Here is a 22,859-nt window from a genome sequence, read left to right on the forward strand (position 1 = left end):
TATGTGTGTACAATATGGAGTCTGCACATGCAAAAAGGCCAACTGCCTAGAGCTCATTGCTCAATCACAAAATGGGAGTCACACTGAGTACAATTGGATGGTTAAATCCAATGATAATGTACTACTCAAAATAACATCTTTATATGCTCGATTCAATACCAGTTAAGCTCTGATTTTCCTTCTTGAAACCTTCTTTCAATCTTGAATGATGTCTATGTGTATAGCTCTGCTTATATTCGCATATACTAAATATTACAACCTTATAAACCTTTTTCGCTATCCTATCTCAATCTCATAAACAAGATCTTACATTTATACCATAACCTAAGACCAAATGTGTAGGTCGGCTCACTAAAAGATATTACAATAAAATCAATTAGAAATGAATCAATATGTGATGCATGATGTCGGATCAATGCATAACAAATCATCTTCACGACGTGTTGTGCTGATCTGGATTAGATATGCTTGCCAGTCCATAACCTAGACCTATTTGTCGGTAAACAAATATGAAAACCCAATTATACCAATGAATAAATCACCAAAATAAAGTGTCCAAACAATTTCTTTGACATAACCAAGTAATCTCCAAGTCATTCCAAGTGTCAATGAACAATATAACATGCAGGTGAACCAGATACTGGTGATTGTGCATAAGTCACTGATCATGTCGGTGAACATAACCAAAGATCTCCAAGTGCTGATAAGTGTTAACAAGTGTTGACATAAGTGACAAAACCATATCAACATATCTAAAATACCAACAATATCCCCCTTTGGCATTGATGGTAACACAAGATGGAGAAACCATCAAAGTGTCAAAATAGAAATGCCAAAAACCAAAAACCAACAATCTCTCCCGCAATGAATAATCTCTCCCCAAAAAGATAATGTGTTTTTCCATAGATATCTATCCCCCTTTGACATCAAATTCCAAATCAATACAAAACCAAATACAACCAGTTCAAAGAACTTGTCACAAAATACCAATTTATCAGTTTATCCAACTACTCCCTTTGAGAAGTAGCTCTCCTCATCAAATCTAGAAAAATATTTCTCTGTTAATTCTACTAGTTGATGACAATTATCAACTATCTAAGTCTATACCAGTGGGGGTATAACCCCAAGCTGCTCTCTGAGATAATCAAAATATTCTTTAGGAAAAGGCTTAGTAAAGATATTTGCAATCTGCTCTTTAGTATTCACATAAACCAATTTCACTTCTTTTGCTTCAGTATTCTCTTTTAGAAAATTGAATTTTATAGAAACATGTTTAGTTTTTGAGTGAAGTACCAGATTCTTTGATATATCAATTGCTGCCATATTATCACAGTAAATTGTTATAGGTTCCTTGCATTTTACCTTTATGTCCTTTAACATTTGCTTGATCCATAATACCTATGTACAATTAGTTGCTCCTGCAACATATTCTGATTCTGTTGTTGATAAAGATGCACAACTTTGTTTCTTTCTCAATGAAGAGATTAATCTGCTACCAAGAAAAAATGCTCCGTCGGTGGTGCTTTTTCTGTCATCTACATCTCCTACCCAATTTACATCTGTCAATGCACATAAATCAAGGTTTTCATCTCTAATATACCATAAACCAATATTTATAGTTCCTTGTAGATAACAAAAAATCCTTTTCACTGCTGATTCATGATTTTCTTTTGGATTACTCTGAAATCTTAAAATAATTCATACTGCATTCATAATATCAGGTCTTGTTTGTGTCAACTACAGTAAACCTCCTATTATAGACTTGTACCTAGGCAGACTAAGAGGTGTTGATTCATCCTTCAATGATAGTTTATCAGTCATAGTCATAGGTGTGCTTACTGATTTAGAGTTTTCCATGCCAAATTTCTTTAGTAATTTTTTCAAGTACTTTGATTGATTTATGAATATACCTTTATCAGTCTGTGAGATTTGCAATCCTAAAAAGAATTTTATCTCCAATCATAGACATTTCAAATTTTTCCTGCATCTTTTTAGAAAAGTCCTTACACAATCCAGCTTTTCCTCCAAAAATTATATCATCAACAAAAAATTCAATAACCAAGATGTCATCATTAGTCACTTTGTAATATAGATTGTTGTCAGCATTACCTTTAGTAAAACCAATCTTCGAAAGATATTTGTCCAATCAAGCATACCAAGCTCTAGGAGCTTGCTTCAATCAATATAAAGCTTTCCTTAACCTGCAAACTATATCTTTGTCATCTATCAAAGAAAATCCATCAGGTTGATCAATGTAAACTTCTTCTTCCAGATCACCATTCTAAAATGTACATTTAACATCCATTTTATATAATTTATGGTTCTTGTGTGTTGCAAAAGCCAAGAATAATCCAACTACCTCAATTCTAGTTACTGGTGCAAAAGTTTCATTATAATCAATTCCTTTTTTCTATGAATATCCCTTACACACTAGTCTTGCTTTGTTTCTGATTACCTTACCATCTTCATTAAGTTTATTTCTAAATACCCATTTAGTTCCAATTACATTTTTGTCTTTAGGCTAGGGAACTAATGTCTATGTCTTATTCTTTTCAATTTGTTCCAATTCATCTTCTATAGCTTTAATCAAGTGTTTATCTTCACATGCCTCATTAACTGATGCTGGTTCAATTTGAGAAATAAGACATACCTCTTGATTTGCCAGTCTTCCTCTAGTCATAACTCCTTGATACTTGTTCCCAATTATCTGATTTTCAGAGTGATTCAATCTTACATACCAGGGTGTTTTCACTTGTTGTTGTTCTTTAATCACTGTGGAATTCTCAGATGATGCCAGTGTGACTAGATCAACATTCTGTACTGGTGTGCTCATAGTAGGTTCATTTGTGATTATCTCACCTGCCGGTTCAGAGTCTATAGACCTTCTAAACTGTTCATTAATCTTCATATTTGTACTCTCAATGATTTTCTGCAATCTCTTATTAAAACATCTATATGCCTTTCTCTTAGATGAATAACCAGGAAATATTCCTTCATCACTTCTAGGATCAAATTTTTCAATATACTCATCTCTTCTAATATAACATTTACTTCGAAATATTCTGAAATATTTAAGAGTAGGATTATTACCAAACCATAGTTCATGAGGGGTCTTAGCGGTTTCACCTTTGATGTGAACCATGTTGAATGTATAAACAACTACATTGAATGCTTCTCTCCAATACACATGAGGTAGGTTTGCTTCTAATATCATGCTTCTAGCTGCATCCAAAATAGTTTTGTTCTTTATTTCCACAACTCCATTCTGCTAGGGTGTCTTGGGTGCTGATAACTATCTCTTAATTCCATTCACTTCAAAGAATGTATTAAATTCCTTAGATGTGAATTCACCTCCTTGATCTGATCTCAATCATTTGATTTTCTTACTGGTTTCATTCTCTACCATCACCTTTAATAGTCTCAACTTCCCAAAAGATTTTGATTTCTCTTTGAGAAAAGTAACCAAACACATTCTAGAATAGTCATCAATGATTAGCATAAAATATCTATCTCCTTGTAAACTTCTAGTTCTTGCTGGACCATATAAATCAATATGAATTAAGTCAAGAACATTATTGGATTTTTCTGGTATACTCTTAAAAGTTGCTCTAACTTTTTTTCCAAATTGACATTCCTTACATACCGGATTGTGAGGCTTAACAATCTTAGGTAAATCTTTTACAGCCTTAATTGTATTGATCTTCACAATGCAATCAAAATTTACATGACACAATCTCTTATGCCATAACCAACTTTCATCAATATGTGTAATCAAGCATGTTTTCTCATTGTTATTCAAATGAAAGATATTACCTCTAGTCTGATTACCGGTTGCAATTTCCAAACCAGTTCTTGAATTGTAAGTGAAATTCATTTTCAACTAATTGACCAACACTCAAAATATTATGTTTCAAACCTTCAAGATAGTAAACATTATCAGTATTATGCTTACCATCAAAATATATAGTGCCTTTTCATCTGATCAAACAAGCTTTGTCAACTCCAAATCTTACTAGACCTCCATTGTATTCCTGAAAAGTTAAGAATTTACTCTTATCACTAGTCATATGATGTGAACATCTGGAATCAATAATCAATTTATCTTTATCTTCAAATATAGCTACCAAGGCCTGCTCTATCTATTGAACAATAGGTGTCAGTTGATCTTCTGTTATAGAAACAAAATCCCATCCATTGTCTACTGGTTCCTCATCAGAATTGTCCGTAACTCCTTCATCAGCATAGTAACATGATTTGTCTCTATTCTTAAATTTGTACCTTTGATATTCAGGGTTAGGCTTCTATGTCCTTTTAGCTTCTTATTTCAATCTTTCATGTCTATCAGGATACCTAGAAGCCATATGACCAATCTTATTGTAGTTAAAACATTTAAATGGTGCTTTACCTTCATACTTACTTCCAACTAGACCTTTAGGCATTTTCCTTGCAAATAGTGTTGCAAGCTCTCCAAGTTCTTCATTCTCCTGTCTAATTTCTTCAAGTTCTCTTACATAAAAGGCTTTCCAATCATATTTCTCAGATGATGATGATGATGCACAAATGATGATGATGCTTTGAAAGCTAAGTTTATCTTAATAGTAGCAAATTTAACAACTTCAAAAGATGAAAGTTTTCCAACCAAAGTGTCTCTAGATACTGATGCATTAGGCATTGTTCTCAATTCATTAATAGCAGTAACTTTCATTTTATATGTCGGTGTCAATTCTCTGAAAACTTTAGAAACAATTTCATCTTCACTTAAGGTTCCTCCACAACATTGTATACCCAAAACAATTTCATTTACTCTTTCCATAAAAGCAAAAAATCTTTCATCTTCTTCCATTTTCAGATTTTCATACCTGACCCGGAAGCATTCTAGTTTTGCAATTTTGACTATGGTATCACCTTCATTCAATGTTTCAAATATATCCCAAATAGCTTTAGCAGTAGATTTATCTTATAGTCCCATGATTTTCTGATTTGATAATGTGCTCAAAAGTGCTTCCCTTGCTTTGCAATCATTTTCCTCATCTTTAGCCAAGGTTGGTGGAATAAGTTGACCTTGAATAGGAACAACATAGCCATTCTTTGTGACATCCCAAATGTCCTTCCCAATGCAATTCAAATGTGTCTTCATCCTGATCTTCCATATGCCATAGTTGGTTCCATCAACCTTCAGACTGTCCTTCCTGAAATAGTTAGAAGACATTGGATCTCCTCAAGCTGTTAAACTTCTACAAAAAGAGAACTAGGCTCTGATACCAATTGTTAGGTCCTGGAGGCAACTGAGAGGGGGGGGGGGGTGAATCAGTTGTCCAATAAATACAAACAAAAATTAACTTAACCAAACTTAATACTTAATACCGGTAAACCAAATTTTAATGCCGGTAGACAATTTAACAATTAATTGCAGTACCGGTAAATTTTAATGCATGAAATAGAAAGACAAATAACATACACAACACATAACATAGTTATTATGGTTAAATCCAATGATAATGTACTGCTCAAAATAACATCTTTATATGTTGGATTCAAGACTAGTTAAGCTCTGATTTTCCTTCTTAAACCTTCCTTCAATCTTGAATGATGTTTGCATGTATAGCTCTGCTTATATTCACATATACCAAATATTACAACCTTATAAACCTTTTTTTCTATCCTACCTCAATCTCATAAATGAGATCTTACATTTATAACATAACCTAAGACCAAATGTGTAGGTCGGCTCACTAAAAGATATTACAATAAAATCAATTACAAATGAATCAATATACTTTGCATGATGTTGGCTCAACGCATAATAAATCATCTTGATGATGTGTCGTGCTAATTTGGATTAGATATGCTTGTCGGTCCATAACCTAGACCCATTTGCCAGTAACAAAAAATATGCAAACCCAATTATACCAATGAATAGAACACCAAAACAAACTGTCCAAACAATGTCTTTGACATAATCAAGTAATCTCCAAGTCATTCCAAGTGCCAGTGAACAATATAACCTACCGGTGAACTAGATACCAGTGACTGTGCATAAGTCACTGATCATGTTGGTGAACATAACCAAAGATCTACAAGTGCTGATAATGTTGCCAAGTGTTGACATCAATGACAAAACCATATCAACATATCCAAAATACCAACAATAGCATCCTTCAACACATAAATCATGAAAGATTTGACATTGTAGTACTTGACTGATGTGGAGCACATAACTTTAGTTGACTTCATGAAGGGGCAGAACCCCTAATTCACCTCTCAAATAGGTAAATGTAGTCTCTGATAAGGGCTTAGTGAATAAATATGCTATCTACTCCTTACTGGAAACATGTTCTACTACAACCTCCTTATTCTAAACCTTTTCTCTCAAGAAGTGATACTTAAGCTCAATGTGCTTAGTTCTAGCATGTAATACCAGATTCTTGGAAATATTTATTGCACTTGTATTGTCACAAAATATAATCACTGGTTTAGATATAGGTACTTTGAAACCTTCCAATACATGTTTCATCTAGATTGCTTGAGTGCAATTCATAACTGTTTCCACATATTATGCTTCAGCTATAGACTGAGAAGTATAGCTCTGCTTCTTGCTTGTCCAAGAGACTATCTTCCACCAAGGAAGAATGTTGCACTGATTGTGCTCTTCCAGTCATCTACATTACTTGCCCAATCGGCATCGGTATATACTTTAAGATTAAAGTCACCATTATATGGATACCACAATCCATAGTCAACTATTCCTTTCATATATCTAAGAATCTGCTTGACAGCTACCAAGTGGGATTCTCTTGGACTTTTCTAAAAATGAGCTACTATGCCCACTAGATGAGCAATATCTGGTTTGTTGTGCACCATATAGTGTAGCTTACCTATCATTAACCAGTACTCCTTCTCATTCACCAATGTTGAATCATCTTCCTTAGTCAGTTTACAGCCGGTCACCATTGGTGTACCAACTGGTTTTCTTTCCTCCATGCCAAAGGTCTTCAATACCTCTTTGACATACTTAGACTAGGTAATAAAGATACCCTCTTTCATTTGCTAAATCTGTAAACCAATGAAGAACTTTATCTCTCCAATTAGAAACATCTCAAACCCTTTCTTCATTACATCTGCAAATGCATGACTCATTTTATCATCTCCTCCAAAGATTATGCCATCTACAAATACTTCACAGATCAGAATCTGATCACCTTCATATTTTAGGTAGATGATACTATCCTCACTTGTTCTCTGAAATCCAATCTTCACAAGATGAGAGTGTAACCGATCATACCATTCCCTAGGTGCTTGTTTCAATCCATACAGGGCTTTGTGTAATCTACATACCATGTTACTATTTTCTAATAGAGAAAACTAATCGAGTTTCTCAATATAGACTTCCTCTTCTAGGATTCCATTAAGGAATGCACACTTCACATCCATCTGATAAACCTTAAATCCCTTAAACACTACAAATGCAAGTAGCATTCAGACACCTTCTAGTCTAGCCACAGGAGAAAAGGTTTCTCCATAGTCTTCTCCCTCTTCCTGAGCATATCCTTTGCATACAAGTCTTGCCTTGTTCCTCACAACTGTGCCTTCTTCATTTCACTTATTCCCGCAGACCCATTTGGTACCTATGACATTCTTGTATTCTGGTCTGGATACCAAGCACCATGTTACATTCTTTTCTATTTGGTCTAGCTCCTCTTCCATTTCCTTAATTGAGTATTTATTTGCAAGTGCTTCTCTGGAAGACTTTGGCTCTAATTCAGAAATCATGCAAGAGTTTTCTTTCACCTTTCTTCTTGTGAGTATCCCTGCATATTTATCTCCTATGATTTGCTTCAGATCATGATGTAGTTTCACATACCTAGGAATGACTTAGCTGGTTCTACTAGTTTTTCCTCTTCTTCTTCACTTACCTCTTCTTCTTCACCTACAGTAGCTTCTACCGGTACAAGAACACTGAGATCTTTACTTGTTTATTTCTTTACCAGTTCCCAGAAGGCTATACCAGGTTCATCTTCCACTTCTACGTTGTAGGTTTCCTGAGGTTCATCAGGGGAATCATCAACCCTAACACTGATACTCTTAGTAGTTTTATGTGTTCTATTGTTGTAGCACTTGAGATCTTTTCTCTTAGTGGAATATCCCAAAAATATTCCTTCATCACATTTAGCATCAAACTTGCTCAGATGATCACCTCTCTTGATGTAACACTTACTACCAAACACTTTAAAATAACTCATAGTGGAAGTTTTCCCGGTCCAATACTCATAAGGGGTTTTAACTCTACCTTTCTTGATGAGTACTTGATTTATAGTATAGACTGCAGTGCTCACTGCTTCTCTCCAAAAAGTGTGAGAAACCTTTCCTTGGATTAGCATTGTTCTAGCCGCTTCAACTATAGTCCTATTATTTCTTTCTGTTATGTCATTCTGTTGTGGTGTCCTTGGGGAAAAAAAATTCCTCTTGATACTGCTATCTTCATAGTACTTATTGAATTCATCAGATGTGAATTCACCTCCTTTATCAGCTCTTAGGCATTTTATCTTTTGACCACTTTCCTTCTCTACTAATTCTCTAAAGGCTTTGAACTTTCCAAACACCTCAGACTTGTCTTTCAAGAATGTGACCCACATCATTCTTGAGCAGTCATCAATAAGAATCATGAAATGCCTATCTCCCTGAATACTTCTAGTGTTCATAGGACCACACAAATTAGTATGCACAAGATCAAGTAAGTTTTCCGCTGAAAAAGATTTACCTTTAAAAGTTGAGGAAGACATCTTCCCAAGTTGACATTCTCTGCACAAAGAATTCTCTGATTTGTTTAGCAAAGACAATCATCTTCCTGCCTTGATCTTACTACCCTTAACAATATTATCAAAGTTCATATGACAAACTCTCCTAGGCCATATCCAACTGTCATCAAACTTTGCCATCAAACACTGACTTATCTTGGCATTCAACTGAAACAAGTTACCTCTGGCCTACTTACTAGTGGCAATAAGTTCACCACTCTTTCCAATTATACTGCAAACTCCACCTTTGAACTCCAGAACAAGACCTTTATCATTTAGCTGAGCAACACTCAATAGGTTATGCTTAAGACCTTCTACCCAATAGACATCATCTGCACTACTCTTTCCATTCAGTGAGATGGATCCTTTACCTTTCACCAAACATAGTGCATTGTTGCCAAATTTGACAACACCTCCATCATATTCTTCTAGAAACAAAAACTTTCTTCGATCACTAGTCATGTGGTGAGAACAACTAATATCAATTATCCACTCATTAGAGTTGTCAATGCAAGAGACAAGGGTTTTCTTGTCAAACACTTCTTTCTTTACAACTACAAATACTATGTCTTCATTTTCTTCATCCTCAGATTCTTCATATATAACACCTTCATCCACTACAACAAGACAATTTCTTCTATTTCCTCCTTTATACTTTCTAAACCTTTCCATTTTATCCTTATTCTCATTATTAGGATAGTTAATAGCTATATGTCCTATCTTATTGCAGGAAAAACATTTTAAAGGAAGCTTACCTCTATATTTTCTAGTACCTTTTGGAAGTCTCTTGGTGAGAAGAGCTTCAAACTCCATCAAAATCTCTTCATCATCCATACCTTTGCTTTGCATGGATTCATAACTGGTACTTGCTTCTTTTCCTTTTTTGGTTGGTGCAATAGATGCTCTAAAAGCTGACTCAATCTTTAGAACACTACCAGCATAGCTATTCAATTCATATGCAGTTAACTTTACAATGATAGAGTCTAAGGATACCTTGGTTTTGTCAATAGACCTTAGTTCCTGAATAGCATCAACTCTGATTGCATAGACCGGTAACAATGATCTTAAGAATTTACTGACAATGGTGGCATCATCAATTGTTCCACCAGTTCTCTTGATATCTTCAACAATAGTCTTGATTCTTATGCCATATTGCTGAATGGTCTCACCTTCAACCATCCTCATGTCTTCAAATTTTCCTCTTAAGGCTTTCTTCCTTAGCTTGTTATACATGCTCATCACCACCATAAATAGTTTCCAATGTGTCCCATACATCTTTAGGAGTGTCCTTATGTTGTACATCAATGAACTCAATATCAGAAAAACTACTAATAAGAGCTTCCATGACTTGCCCATTTTCTTGAATCTCTCTTTTCTAATCATCAGTTAAAGTTCCAGTGGGAATTACATAGACAATATCAACATAGCTCCAGTGTTAAGCACCCAAACTCTTGATATAGATCTTCATTTTGTCCTTCCATATTTTGAAGTTATCTCTATTAAACTTATGACCTTCCCTCTTCATCATTAAGGCATGATCTTTTACCTCAAGCGATTAAGCTTATATGACCAAGGACCTCGAGAAGCTCTAATACCAATTGATGAATAATGATGACAAACAACTACCCTAAATGGTAGTGAGAGGGGGGGTGAATTAGTACAAACAAAAACTTTTTCAACAATCTTATCAAGATAAAACAATACTAAGCGGTTGTCTTCATCGCTAAACTTAACCATGGCAATATCAGTTAAACACAGTAAGACTTTAGACAACATAGACTGGTAAGACTGAACACTTCAAATACATTTAATACTTGATAACTATTGGCATTATGTGAACTAGTATGAGGACATAATGACATTGTATGTTGTCATTGATATCAATATGTTGAAGAGGTGTGAACCGACATATGTGAGAACCGATATAACACTGTGAACCGACATTTATGCCAAAGTGAAGTGGTGTGCTTGTTCATGATGATCTAACATATAGTTATGGGAACCGGCATATGGAAGTATTGTATGACTAATAGTTGGTAGTCTCAACTTTAGGGTTTTTGGTTGATGTGCTTCAAGCCTGTGTGGCTCAACCGATGATATTGTGTGATGAATTAGCATTGTAAAGAAGAATAGATTGTGTTGCCACATAAACCTGTGCGTGTGAAGGATCTTGCCTGAGGGAGATTGTTCCTATCTACCTTGGGAATGTGTGAAGTCTATAAAATGGTGATAACATGTGATGGGTTATCAGCTGCCATAAAATTAGTGGAAATGAACGATAGAGAATGTCTTGAGTTTGGATCAAGATTTGCTGCATTTAATGCAGTGTGCTCAATGGTTAGGATTGAACCGTTTGAATTCCTTAACCTAATAGGTTTAGGGTTTAGGGTTTATTCTACCGACCTATCTATTTTCTTATAAGGTCAATGTTCTGTCTTTTTCTGAGGTTGTTGGCAAAAGTTGTGTGTGTGTATCCAAGAGAAGGGATACATGATTCTTGCCAGACCAAAAGCAGAGATGTGATACCTACAGAGTGTAAGTGTAGAAGGTGAAGAGGAGCTTAAGTGGATCTGCATTGGCATTAAGTGTTGTTACCAGATCATTGTAATACCTATTGATCTCTAACCACCTCAATAGCTAGAAAATCCCTTAACAGGGTAGCCTTAACCGGCTTGCTGAAAATCCTTTAATAGGGTAATTCAAAGCTACTGAGTTTGGAACCCTTTAGCTATTGAGTTCTTGAAATCCTCTAAAAAGGTAACCTTTAAAAAGGTTTAACCCTTAACCGAGCATTGTAGCCATCCCTTAACTGGGTGATCCCTAATAGGATCGGTTCCTAGCAGAACCTATTGTAATGTCTCTAACCGGACAATGCTTCTAATAGAGCGAACTTCTAAAGAGTTCAAAAATAGCTTGTGGGTATTCATCCCCACCGTGGTTTTTCCCAGTTGGGTTTCCATGTGAAAAATATGTGTGTCATGTGTGATGCTTTGCTATTGTCTGTCAAGCATATGATGGTTTTGTGTTTTATGCCTATCAATAAAACATGTTTAACTAGCTCTTATTATGGTCTGATGATAGATTACCTGTTTGTGCATAAGGGTGAAATGGTGGTGTAGTCTCGAGTTGAGTGAAAAGATAAGTGAGTAACTGATTAATGCTTGACTCATACATTCTCATCTTTACCAGTTGCACTCTGTTTCAAACCGGTATCACTATCTACCAATCATTTGAAGTGTTTGCTATCAAATCGGTTTAGGACTGTATTTTTGCTTGTACTGATTCACCCCCGCCTCTCCGTACCAGTTTGGTACTATTCACTCATCATTGAGTTATTAATTAGTATCAGAGTGTCCTCCAGGTCCTCTGTGTTATAAGCTTAACCACTTGAGGTAAAGATCCTAGTCAAATGATGGAGAGGGAAGGTCCAAAGTTTAACAGGGAAAATTTTAGTATATGGAAATACAAGATGAAGATATACATCAAAAGCATGGGTGCTCAACACTGGAGCTATGTTGAGAATGTCTATGTTGCCCCTACTAGTACTCTCACCAATGACCAAAAGAGGGAGATATAGGAAAATGGGCAAGTCATGGAAGCCCTAATTAGTAGTTTATCTAACATTGAGTTTATTGATGTTTAGGACAAGGTAAATCCCAAAGAGGTATGGGATACTCTTGACAATATCTATGGCGGTGATGAGCATGTAAAATAGGCTAAGGAAGAAATCTTGAGAGGGAATTTTGAAGATATGTAGATGGTTGAAGGTGAGACCATTCAAAAGTATGGAATAAGATTCAAAACCGTTGTTGGAGATATCAAGAGTGCAGGTGGTAAAATAGAAGACTCCACAGTGGTAAGCAAAGTCCTGAGATCCCTATTGTCGGTCTATGCAATAAGGGTTGTTTCTATTCAGGAGATGAGATCAATAGACAAGGCTAAGGTATCCATGGACTCCATCATAGCAAATTTGACAGCCTATGAGCTAAATAGTTTTGATGGAAGTGTTCAAAAGACCAAATCAGCTTTTAAAGTTTCTACTATACCATCTAGAAAAGGAAAAGAAGATAGCACTATTGGTGAACCAAGACAAAGTAGAGAAATGGATGATAAGGAGATTTTGATGCCATTTGAAGCTCTCCTTGCCAAGAAAATTCCTAAAGGAACCGACAAATACAAAGGTAAGCTACCTTTGAAATGCTTTTCTTGCAACCGGATAGGACATATTGCTGTAAACTATCCTAATAGCGACAACAAGGACAAACCGAAAAGGTTCAAGGAATTCAAAGGAGGAAATTGAAGAAACTATTTTGTGGCAGTTGATGAAGGTGTCACAGATGAAGAATCAGATGATGAAGAAAATGAAGATATTGTGTTTGTTGCTATCAAGGAAGATGTGTCAGACAAGAAGGCTCTTGTCTCCCAGTTTGATAATTCCAATGAGTGGATCATTGACAGTGGTTGTTCTCACCATATGATTGGTGAGTGGAGAAAGTTCCTATCCTTGGAGGAGTATGATTGTGGTGTGGTTTGATTTGGCAATGATGCACCATGCATGGTCAAAGGTAGAGGGTCCATCTCTCTGAATGGAAAGAGTAGTGCTGACAATGTGTATTGGGTTGATGGTCTTAGACACAACCTTCTGAGTGTTGCCTAGCTAAATGACAGTGGCCTCACTCTAGAATTCAAGAATGGAGTTTGTAGAATCAAAGGAAAAATAATGGTGAATTGGTGGCCACCGGCATGCAGACCAAAGGTAACCTATTTCATCTGAATGCAAATATAAGTACATGTCTTATGGCTAGATTTGATGATAACTAGATATGGCATAGGAGACTCTGCCATGTAAACTTTGATAATATTGTAAAGGCTAGTAAGATCAAGGTAGTTAGAGGGTTATCGGTACTAAGCAAACTAGATAATACTTTGTCCAGAGAGTGTCAATTGGGGAAAATGTCTTCCTCAACCTCTAAAGGTAAACCTTTCACTACTGATAGCTTGATTGATCTTGTGCATACTGATTTGTGTGGTCCTATGAAAACTAGGAGTGTGCAAGGTGATAGGTACTTCATGATTCTCATTGACGACTACTCAAGAATGATGTGGGTCACATTCTTGAAAGACAAGTTTGAAGCCTTTGTAAAGTTTAAAGCTTTTAGAGCATTAGTGGAGAAGGAAAGTGGTAAAAGGATCAAGTGCCTCAGAACTGATCAAGGAGGGGAATTCACTTCCGGTGAATTCAATAAGTACTATGAAGAACATGGCATCAAGAGGCAATTGTCTGCCCCCCGACTCCACAACAGAATGGCCTAGCAGAGAGGAATAATCAGACTATGGTTGAAGTAGCTAGAACCATGTTGATTCAAGGAAAGGTAGCTCACACCTTTTGGAGAGAAGCGGTGAGCACTATAGTCTACACAATGAACTGGGTACTCATCAAGAAAGGTAAGGATAAAACTCCTTATGAGTATTAGATCAATAAGACACCTGTGGTTAGCTACTTTAGAGTCTTTGGTAGCAAATGTTACATCAAGACGAGTGAACATAAGAGCAAATTTGATGTGAAATGTGATGAGGGAATATTCGTAAGATATTCCACCAAGAGCAAAGCTCTCAAGTGCTTCAACAATAAGACTCATAGAATTATAGAAAGCATCAATGTAAGAGTTGATGAAACCTCTGAGAAAACTAAGGAAACTAGCAGTTAGCAAGTGGTAAATGAACCGGTTAAAACCTTTTGGGAACTAGTTGTCAGTCAACCAAGTACCAATAACAGTATTCCTACACCGGCAGATGTAGATGCTGATACTAATGGAGATGAGGATGAAGAAGAAAAGAAAGAGGAATCTATCAAGACCATTCCTCGGTATGTCAAGTTGAATCATGATCCTAAGAAGATCATAGGAGATAAGGATGCAAGAATCCTTACAAGAAGAAAAGTCAGAGAAAACTCATGTATGATCTCTGAATTCAAGCCTAAAACATTCAAAGAGGTACATAAGGATGAAGACTGGATCAAGGCAATGGAAGAGGAACTTGACGAGATAGAGAAAAATGGTACATGGTCCTTGGTACCTAGATTGGAGCACAAAATGTCATTGGTACCAAATGGGTCTTCAGAAATAAGCTGAATCAGAATGGCACAGTGATTAGGAACAAAGCCAGACTAGTGTGCAAAGGATATGCCCAAGAAGATGGAGAAGACTATGGAGAAACCTTTGCTTCTGTAGCTAGATTGGAAGGAGTTCATATGCTTCTTGCATATGAAACTTTTAAAGGCTTAAAAGTATATCAAATGGATGTAAAATCTGCATTCCTAAATGATGTACTTGAAGAGGAGGTGTATATAGAGCAACCGGATGGGTTTGCCCTATTTGAAGATAGTGACATGGTATGTAGGCTACATAAAGCCTTATATGGGCTAAAGCAGGCACCTAGAGCATGGTATGAATGTCTACATTCCCATCTTGTGAAGATTAGATTTGAGAGAACAAGTGATGATAGCAATATCTACTTGAAGTTTGAAGGAGATCAGATCCTGATCTGTGAAGTATTTGTTGATGACATTATCTTTGGTGGAGATGACAAGATGAGTCATGAATTTGCAGATGAGATGAAGAAAGAGTTTGAGATGTCACTCATAGGGGAGATTAAGTTCTTCATTGGAATGCAGATCCAACAGATGAAGGATGGAATCTTTATCACTTAGTCCAATAATGTCAAAGAGGTGTTGAAGACCTTTGGCACGGAAGATAGAAAACTAGTTGGTACACCGATGGTGACCGGTTGTAAACTATCCAAAGAGGATGACTCTGCATTGGTTGATGAGAAGAAATACTGATCAATAATTGGTAAGTTGTATTATGTAGTGCATAGCAGACTGGATACTGCACATGCAGTTGGCATTACTGCAAGATTCTAGAAAAGTCCAAGAGAATCCCACCTGGTTATAGTCAAGCGGATTCTTAGGTATTTGAAAGGAACTATTGACTATGGGTTATGGTATCCATACAATAATGATTTTAACCTAAAAGTGTTCATAGATGCTCATTGGGCTGGTAATGTAGATGACCAGAAGAGAACAACCGGTGGTGCATTCTTCCTTGGTGGTAGATTGGTCTCATGGATGAGTAAAAAGCAGAGTTGTAGCTCTCAGTCTACAGTGGAAGTGGAGTATGTTGCAGCTTTCATGAACTGTACTCAGACAATTTGGATGAAGCATGTATTGAATGGCTTCAAAGTTCATGTATCTAAATTGGTAAGTATATTTTGTGACAATACTAGTGCAATTAATATCTCCAAGAATCTGGTTTTACATTCTAGAACCAAGCACTTTGAGCTTAAGTATCATTTCTTGAGGGAAAAGGTTTAGAACAAAGAGATTGCATTGGAGCATGTTTCCAGTAAGGAGCGGTTAGTAGACATATTCACCAAGCCTCTCCCAAAGACTACATTTACATACTTAAGAGGTGAATTAGGGGTACTGCCCCTTCAGGAGGTGAACTAAAATCATATGCTCCACATCAGTCAGGTATTGCATAGTAAAATTTATTTTGGATTGATGTGTTAGAGGATGCTACTCCTTAGGGGGAGCAACATAATGGAATAGGGAAGCTTATGCCTCCACTTTGGCATTGTTGTCAAAGGTGGAGAAGATGTGAAGTAGAGAAGATATCTGCAAAAATTACGGGAGAAGATGTGAAGCAGAGAGATATCTTTGTATATTGCCATCAATGCCAAAGGGGGAGATTATTGGCATTATGTGAACCAGTATGAGGACATAATGACATTATATATTGTCACTAATGTCAATATGTTGAAGAGGTGTGAACCAACATATGTGAGAACCGGTATAACACTATGAACCGACATTTGTGCCAAAGTGAAGCGGTATGCTTGTTCATGATGAACCAACATATAGTTATGGGAACTATCATATGGAAATATTGTATGACTAGCGATTGGTATTATCAACTTTAGGGTTTCTTGTTGATGTGCTTCAAGCCTGTGTAGCTCAATCAATGATATTGTGTGATGAGTTAGCATTGTAAAGAAGAATAGATCATGTTCGCACATAAGCCTATGTGCATGAAGGATCTTGCATGAGGGAGATTGTTCCTATCTACCTTGGGAATGTGCAAAGTTTGTAAAACGGTGATAACATGTGATGGGTTATCAGCCACCATAAAATTAGTGGAAATGAACGATGGAGAATGTCTTGAGTTTGGATCAGGATCTACTGCATTTAATGCAATGTGCTCAATGGTCAGGATTGAACCATTTGAATTCCTTAACCTAAAAAGTTTAGGGTTTAGGGTTTATGCTACCAACCTATCTGTTTTCCTATAAGGTTGATGTTGTGTCTCTTTCTAAGGTTGTTGGCAAAAGTTTTGTGTGTGTATCCAAGAGAAGGGATACATGATTCTTTCCAGAACAAAAGGAGAGAAGTGATACCTACAGAGTGTAAGTGCAGAAGGTGAAGAGGAGCTTAAGAAGATTTGTATTGGCATTGAGTGTTGTTACCAAATCATTGTAATACTTATTGATCTCTAACCACCTCAACAACTGGAAAATCCCTTAATAGGGTAGCCTTCATCAGCTTGCTGAAAATCCTTTAATAGGGTAATTCAAAGCTACTGAGTTCAGAATCCTTTAGCTATTGAGTTCTTGAAATCCTCTAAAAAGGTAACCTTTAATAGGGTTTAACCCTTAACCAGGTATTGTAGCCATCCCTTAACCAGGTGATCCCTAACAGGATCAATTCCTAGCAAAACCTAGTAATGTCTCTAACCAGACAATACTTCTAACAGAGCGGACTTCTAAAGAGTTCCAAAATAGCTTGTGGGTATTCATCCCCACCGTGCTTTTTCCCAGTTGGGTTTCCACATGAAAAATATGTGTGTCATGTGTGATGCTTTCATCTTGTGACACTTTTCTATTGTCTGTCAAGCATATGATGGTTCTATGTTTTATGCTTGTCAATAAAACATGTTGAACTAGATGTTATTGTGGTATGATGATAGATTACCTATTTATGCATAAGGGTGAAATGGTAGTGTAGTCTCGAGTTGAGTGAAAAGCTAAGTGAGTAACTAGTTAATGCTTGACTCAAATATTCTTAGCTTTACTAGTTGCACTTTATTTCAAACCGGTATCACTGTCTGCCAGTCATTTGAAGTGTTTGCTATCAAACTGGTTTAGGACTGTATTTTTGCCTATACTGATTCACCCCCCCTTCTTAGTACTGGTTTGGTACTATTTACTCATCATTGAGTTATCAGTAACTACTTCACCCATAAACATATACATGTGGTGTGTCAACAATACCTTAACCATTATCTCTGCATGCATAATCACTTAAACAAATAATACTTAATCATCACATGAAAAATGAACAACTCATGACACACAGATTTTTCATTTCGAAACCCAAATGGAAAAAACCACGGTGGGGATGAATACCCACAAGCTTGTTTTTGAACTCTTTTGAAGCTCTCCTTTTGAGGAGCCTGGTCTGGTTAAAGACATTACAATAAGGTTCTGCTAGGAACCGATCCTGTTAAAGATCACTCGGTTAAGGGATGGATATATACCCTGTTAAAGGTTGAAACCATGTTAAAGGTTACCTTGCTAGAGGATGTAAAGAACTCAATGAACTTGAGTCGCCTGGTTAGAGGATTTATAGTAAGCTTGTTAAAGCTACTTGACAAAGGGATTTTCCTTCTGTTGAAATGGTTAGAAGACACCAAGTAAAGCTATGATTTGATAACAACACTATATGCTAAGGTAGATTGTTTTTTAGTTCCTCTGCTCTGCAAGTATCTCATCACTTAGATACACAAACAACATTTTCCAACAACTTTCAATAACAAACATCATTGACCTTATAGACAACAATTATGTTGGTAGTATAAACCCTAAACCCTAAACATTTTAGGTTTTCAGTACAAGCGGTCCAATCCTGATCGTCCAAACATTTTGCATAGAGAAATACAATTTTAAATAGATCACAAGACAATCTACATCATCCATTCTTCACCACACATTGAAATCAGCAACTCATCACACTTTCTTCTCATACTGCTAAGAAGAATGTTCATTCCCGAGGTAGACATTTAATACAGTCGATCTTCACATGAAAGATCCTCAAGGAAATATTTCACATGCACAAAGCTGACATGGCATCACGATCTCATTTTCATCTATTAGCTAACTCATCACAGAATGTCATCGATTGCATCACTCAAGCAAGATTGCCAAACTAGAAACCCTATATTTGAGACTACCAACCAGTAGTCATACTCAGTGAAACCCCGACACCAGTTCACTGCATCTCTTCATACCAGTTGACCAACTTCTTCCAATTTGCATACCGGTTCACTTGAACTGATAATCATCAATGACAACATACATTATCATCATATCAACATGCCGGTTCATCATATGCCAACAAAAATATCTTAAATCATCCAAGTAACGTGTGTAGTACACACTAGCAGGATACCGGTCCATAACCTAGATAGGTACCAGACCTATTCTGGGTCTAGCACACCAATGCAATATCTTCAAGCACTTGAAGCATGATCAAAGAACATCTTTAGTATCCTAAAAACCTTGAAGAAATTTTACCAACACCAATTGTGCATCCTGCCATGATTCCTCATTGAAAGCTCTGTCAGTAAAGCTTTAAACTAGTGCCAATAAGGGTTTACCAGAGTGTATGATAAAATACAATTACCAAGCCAATACCAACTGACTAAAACATTCTTATGGAGCATATAACACATGAAATTGAATATAATTTACTAATCCAAACATGCTGAAAGTGGCCAATAGATAATCTCTCCTGTCGGTAACACTAGATCTTATACTGGTAACCTGTCTGCCGGTAACCATCCATATCAGCCAGTGTAATTGTGTCTGCTAGTAACAGCTAGTGTTGACATCAACGACAAAACATCAATGCCATAAATAATCAATTCACCCATAATGCCAACAATATTATGCAATTGTGAAGTGACTAAGTGTTACTTTTGCATGTGAGATCAAATTAGCCAAGTGCTCAGAGAGTATCTAAGACGAGGGAGAGTGAAGAGAAGAACCAGCAGTGGTTATACTGGTAGAGAAAAAGTGAAGAGTGCCGAAGAGAAGGCAAACAATGAACCGATAGAGTTTAGCACTGGTAAAGTGTAGAGAAGTGAGGAAGAGATACTACAGTGAAGAAGAGCAGAAGAGGTATACCAGTAGGGCTTATCGATAGAGAAGAAATAGGTTTGAGCAACAAGAAAGGTGAGTTGGTGTTGCAGAGAAGCTATCTCACCGACAGAGTAAGGTATATGAAATGGTTGCAATATTTACTTGTAACAAGATAACCACTTTTTTATTTGAAGTTTACTTTAAGAACATTGATTTGTAGCTCGGTACAGGGGTTGTAGCCCATAAAGTCACGAGTTGATGCTCCTTGGGTAGGTACCCTACAGTTAGGGCTTTTATCTCCTTTGGGTTGTAGCCCATAAATTTAGGGTTTGGTACTCCTAGGGTTGGTGCCCTAAACTTTGTAATAGTGTTTTCATTGTGAGGCTAGATTGGAGCAGTAGTCTCCAACAACATTCCTCGCTGAGGTTTTTCCTGTCTTGGGTTTTCCTCATATATATTGGTGTTATGTGATATCTCTTATGTGATTGCTCTTGTGTAGTTCTCCCTAGTAACTGGTAAGTCTGCATAGGATTAGATCTATTAACTGGTATGCTCATAGAAGATAGAAAAAGAAAAAAGTTTGAGAACCACTGATTCACCCCACTCTCAGTGGTGCATTGTGTCTAACAATTGGTATTAGAGCATAGGTTCCCAACTAGATGAGCTTTCTATAGCTTGGGTAGATTCTGACCTAAGGACACAATGATTTGTCTAGTGTCAATCTTTGCTCCTATATTTGATGGTTCAAACTTTTCTATTTGGAGTTTCAAAATGGAAGTCTTCCTATCCTCTTTAGGTTTTCATGTATGGATGTCAGTAGTTGATGGTCTTCCTACAAAGGTCAGTCTTTTTATGGGATGTGTAGAACAAAGAAGAAACCAGTGCAATAAAGAAGCCATGAAGGCTATATTCAGTGGACTCACTAGTGATGTTTCCTCACAGGTGGACAGATGCACAACATCAAAGAGCTTATGGAAAAGATTGAAGAAGCTCTATGGAAATGAGCCCAAAACTACAGAACAGGCATTTGAAGGAAATATGAGAAATACATCTCATATTTATAAGGATGATGAAGATAGATCTGCTAGCAACAACAGTAGTGATGAAGAAGGAACCCACCTCTTCATGGCTCAAGATTTAGAAGATGAAAGGTACACTTCTAAATATTATCATGTAGAACACTCCTACCAACAAGATGTGTTTGGGAGTGATAGTGAAAGTGAAGAAGAAGAAGAAGCTGAGGTTGATCTTGAAGGAGAGCTTGTAAATGCACTTGAAGAACTCAGTAGAGTCAGAAGAGAATACAAGATATTCAAGAATGTTGCTATAATAGAGAAAAACCCACTGACAAAATCCCTTGAAGAATATGAGAAATGTAGCTCAGAGTTGAAGTCTCAAGCAGAGAACACCAAGGACTGCCGGTGTGAAGATCTAGCATCGAGGCTAGAAATAAAGAATGAAGAATATTTGTAGCTAGTTGGAGAAATGGAGATTCTCTGAAGTGACCTTGAGAAGAGTAAGGATGAGCTCAAGGAAAGAACCCAGTTTGATGGTAGTAGTGATGTCTTGGACAAGATGTTCAAGAAGTAGAAGCATGCCAAAGATACTAAAGGGTTAGGAAGTGGTGTTGGTGAATGCTCCACCAGTAAGAATGTCCCCCACAATGACATGCAATTTATCTCCTCAAATGGAGAAAAAAAAGGCCAAACCTTCTTAGTTAGAAATACTCCTCAAAATAAGGTTGACTTGACCATAATTGGTGAGTTATTACTGACAAGAGTGAAGACTGGTGCTCCAAAAAGGAAGAATCATGTAGATCCCAAAGGTAAGGGGAAGATGGGAGAAGATAGCTTCACTAGAAGAAGATGCTCTACCGACAAAGGATAAATAAATGCTACCACCCATAGGGGGAAGCAAGTGTGGGAGAAGAAGAGATTAGATGGAAGAGATGCACAGAATGGACAATCAAGGATCCCTTTTCAAAGAAGAAGAAATGGAGATGCAAAATTGGTAAGATCTCCTCAAGCATGGAAAAATAAATTTGTAAGTCACATGCCATCATTTACCAGTTACTACTTTGCATGTAATGCTTATGGCCATAGGGAAGAAGAATGTATAAAGAGATCTAGAAGGAATGATCTAGGATCTCATAGAAATCATGCATGAGAAAAATGTATCCAGGAGTAGATACATGCATGTCCCCTCTCCCGGTTATGCAAATGTTGTTAGTCATGACTGCAATGTTTTTTGTCATAGTGGCCATAGAGATTTTGAGTGCAGGAAGAGGAACCTGCAACCACATGGAGGCTGGTACAATAACTATGCTCTGCAGAAAGGCAAAAATAGAGTATATGGAAGGCAGAGACCTACATGGAACCAAAGGAGAAATGTCTCTATAGGAGAAAGAGGCCCACCAGTTTTGGTTGTTAGTCACAACAACATGACCAGGAGAAGATGGTCAAACCGGTATGTCAAGAGATTTCCCAATCATGATTTTGGGATGGATTTTTTGTGCTACTATAGCACTACTTTTGGCTGTGTTGGAGAATCAAGAAATGGAAGGATCCATTAGTAGAAGAAGGAAAGACCTACTCCCAATCCTGAAAAAATTAGAGGAAGAATGAGACCAACCATGGATCAACACTGTGCACTCATTGCATAGGTGATGTCTCCTAAGGCCTAAAGGAGATGTAGAATCATAGGGGGAGTAGCACATTGAACTTAGCATTCACCCCCTCAGTGATGAAGGAAACATGGAAGGACATGTTCTTTCTAGTAAGAAGAATGAAAATGAAAAGATAAGTGTGTGTAGAGGATTCCTTGACTACACACCTACAGATGAATGTTGGATCACTACTGATGTGTTTG

This window comes from Cryptomeria japonica, chromosome 4 (assembly GCF_030272615.1).
Source record: "Cryptomeria japonica chromosome 4, Sugi_1.0, whole genome shotgun sequence".
In the NCBI taxonomy this organism is placed as follows: Eukaryota; Viridiplantae; Streptophyta; class Pinopsida; order Cupressales; family Cupressaceae; genus Cryptomeria; species Cryptomeria japonica.